A 3,606-nucleotide genomic window follows, 5' to 3' on the forward strand; every position below is an offset into this window, starting at 1 on the left:
CACGTCCGCACGCGGCGGAAGCGCTCACTGCTGCACGGTGGGGGTCGAGCGTGAGACGGTGTAAAGGACGCGGAGGGCAGTACGGCGTGTTCCCCCCCTCCGCGCCTGCATAATGGCACCGCCCAGCAGCGCGTCACCGCCGCTCGCCGCGCCCCGCTCTCGCCGGGAGGGGGCGCGCTGTCTCGCCCCGTGGTGGGGGGGGGTGGAGCGGGATTGGGGCTGAGGAGGTTCCGCCGGACTGCGGAAGGAACGAGGGCTTCCGAAGTTAACGAGTTTTGTAGGTGTGGAAGCGCTGAAGTGAAGGGGCGTCAGGAGGCGGTGTGAGTAGTGGCGTGAGGAGCTCGTGGAAGGGTCGGCCCGAGTGCGGACGGCTGAAACGAACTTGCTGGATAAAGAATTGTCCTTTCTGTTGTCTATGAGATTGTTCTTTTTAAGTGGGCCTGTTAACCAGTATGGCACCGTTACCTGCCGTAGTTCATTCTTTCAGGTATCAGTGTATCCCTCATCAAGACGTCTGGGTCCACTGCTGGCAGGATCTGCAGTGGAGTGGGGAATTGCAGCATACAACATAGGGGTTTCCTGCATCAGAAGAGTGTGGAGACTCACTGTTATCTGGCAGGTCTGGTGAGAAGAACTGAGGAGACTCCAGTGGCGCCAGGAGCAGTGAGTGCCATTCTCTACACATACAGGAGTCAGCCCTAGTGACTGATGAGCAGCACATCATAGGTCTTATTGAACCAGACAACTGTTACCTACTTCTGCTCATTCAAGATGGGTCACAGAAGGCTTTAACTAGGAAACTACACAACATTAAGAGAGACTTGACATCTCTTGGAAAGATGTAGAAGAGATCAGGAGTGTAAGTAGTGTACTCCTCTGTCCTTCTGTTTGGAGGCTGGCTCCTGGGAAGGAGGAGAAAAGGACTGGTGAATGATTGGCTATGTGGATGGTGCTTCACACAGGACTGTGGGTTCCATGATCTTGGACAGGCCTTTGAGTCACTGAGCATGTTGACTTCAAATGGGAGACAACTGACTGGATAGGACTAGAATGTTCTGGGAAGCTGTTTAGGCTGATGAGCAGAGCTTAAAACTAGATTTGATGGGGAAAGGAGGTGGATTTCTAAATGACAAAGGAGGACTGGGTAACGCTGTCACTTTAGGAAGCACTGCAGAAAGACTTCACATTTGTCCCAGAGGAACTCAGGATGGCTCCCTGAAGGACGTAGTGCTGCATATTGTCTGGAGGAATTGCCTCTACACCAATGCCAGCAGCACTGGAAATAAGCAGGATAAATTGGAAGCCATGGTGCAATTAAGAAACTGACCTAATTGCTATCAAGTAAACATGGGATGAATTCTACAACTGGAGCACAGTGATCGAGGGCTATGAATATTTCAGAAGAAACAGAAAAGGAGGGAGAGGCAGAGGAGTTGCCCTCTGTGTTAAGTGGATAGATTGTGGAGAATTGCCTTTGAAAAACAGCTGTGCTCAGATGGAGAGCTTGTGAGCAACAGCTGGAGCTGGTCCATTGAAGGATGTCTGGTGGTTGGGGTCTACTACAGGCTGCCTGATCAAGGGGAACCCGTGCAAGAGGCATTCTTCCTACAAGAGGCTCTCATCCTGATGAGGGATTGTGAAAGACAACAATTGTTTGTTCTCATGTCTCAAAGCTTTCTCTCAGGCATTTTTTTTGTAATAAGACTGGCTTATCTAGGAGGCCAGTGGTAGGTGTCACACAGCTGGCATCACTGTTTTGCATTTGAAAGCATTTCTTCAGAGGTGTTTGCCTTCAAAAGGAGATGCTCAGGAGTGTTTACTGGCCGAAGATCTGGCTTAAGACCAAATAACTGGTAGGAAAGATTGAGGAATGATACCATTTTATCCTGAGAAGGCAAGATACAATTTGGCATCTCCCTGCTCCCTCTTATCTGCTAGCAAGGCTGGGAAGATGGGAACAGAGATGTTCCTGCTGAGATCCAAAAGCCAGGAGCTATCACTGAAAAGAGCTGACTTGACCAATTTGGACTTGTAAATATGTTTGCATTGTTAAGAGAAATTAAAAGTAGTTGTGGTCTACCAAACAACACAACCTCCTATGACCTGATGACCCATTGCTACTGGAGATCAGCACGTGAACTATGAGCTACATTGGAATCCTGGTAGTGACTATCTCTCTCTTGCTTTCTACAGAGACTACTTGCTTTTATTTCCTATCTCTTCCCTATTACCCATCTTCCTTTCCACATTTCCCTAAGCAACTAGAATTTGTAATAAACTGGTGAGGCTAACATTTGACTGGTTGTATCTTAATCTTGCTGTTGAGTATGTTTATATCAAAAGAACCTCCTCTAGCTCCTGTTAATTGGAGTGAGACAGAGGTTTCAATCACGCAGATGCTTGCTGGTGAAACAACGTGATGTAGATTCCTGAAGTGCACAGATATCGGGCTGGTCCAACAAAGGACATCTGATGTTAAGGGGTCTACTACAGGCTGCCTGATCAAGGGTAGCCTGTGATTGAGGCCTTCTTGCTTCAGCTACAGGAAACTGTTTGCAGGCTTCCATCCTAATGGGGGATTTCAGCCATCCAGATTTCTACTGGGAAAGAAGCACAGTGAGTTGTAACAATCCAGGAGACTCCTGAAGTGTGATGATGATAATTTCATGGTCCAGGTATTACACAAACTGACCAGAGGATAAGTATTACTGGATCTGGTGCTCACCAATGCAGAGGAGATCATTGAAGAGGTTAAGATTGAAGGCTGTCACAGCTGTAGTAACCATACCCAGGTTGAATTTGCGATCTTGAGGAATATGGGCCTGGTGAAAAGCTCCTGAACTTGAGGAGAGTAAACTTATGGCTGTAGAAGGAATTGTTAGATGGGATCCCCTGGGAAGCTGTCCTTAGGGACAAAGCGTTGGAGTAGAACTGGCAACTCTTCAATGTCACCTTTTTGACAGTACAAAAGCTCAGTATAGGAAGGCGAGCAGAGAAAACAGGAGACTGGTATGGCTGAGCAAGGACCTACTGGTTAACTTAAGGGAAAACGTGGACTCTCTCCTGTAGTCTCCTGTTTCTTGAGCTGGGGTGCCAGAATGTGGACACAGTACTCTAGATGTGGACTCACCAGGGCAGAGTAGAGGGGAGGATCACCTCCCTTGACTACCTCACCACACTCTTATTAAAGCACCCCAGGATACCGTTAGCCTTCTGGGCCATGAGGGCACATTGCTGGACCACAGTCAACCTACTGTTCACCAGTACACTCACATCCTTTTCTGTGGAGCTTCTTTCCATCAAATCAGCCCTTAATCAGTGCTAGTGCAAGAGGTTATTCCTCTCCTTGTGTTGGACTCTACACTTGCCCTTGTTGAACCTTATAAGGTTCCTTTCTGCCCAATTCCTCAGTCTGTCCTGATCTTTTCAAATATCATCACAGCCTTCTGGTGTGCCAGCCTCTTCTCCCAGATTTGTATTGCCAGCAAACTTGCAGAGGGTGCACTCTATCCCTTCATCTATGTCCCTTAGGAGGATGATGTTAAACAGGACCACAGTACTGATCCCTGGGGAACACTATTAGCCACAGGCCTTCAACTAGACTCT

Source organism: Cyrtonyx montezumae, unplaced genomic scaffold, assembly GCF_038088225.1.
Source record: "Cyrtonyx montezumae isolate F1298 unplaced genomic scaffold, pur_monq_1.0 scaffold_25, whole genome shotgun sequence".
Taxonomy (NCBI): domain Eukaryota; kingdom Metazoa; phylum Chordata; class Aves; order Galliformes; family Odontophoridae; genus Cyrtonyx; species Cyrtonyx montezumae.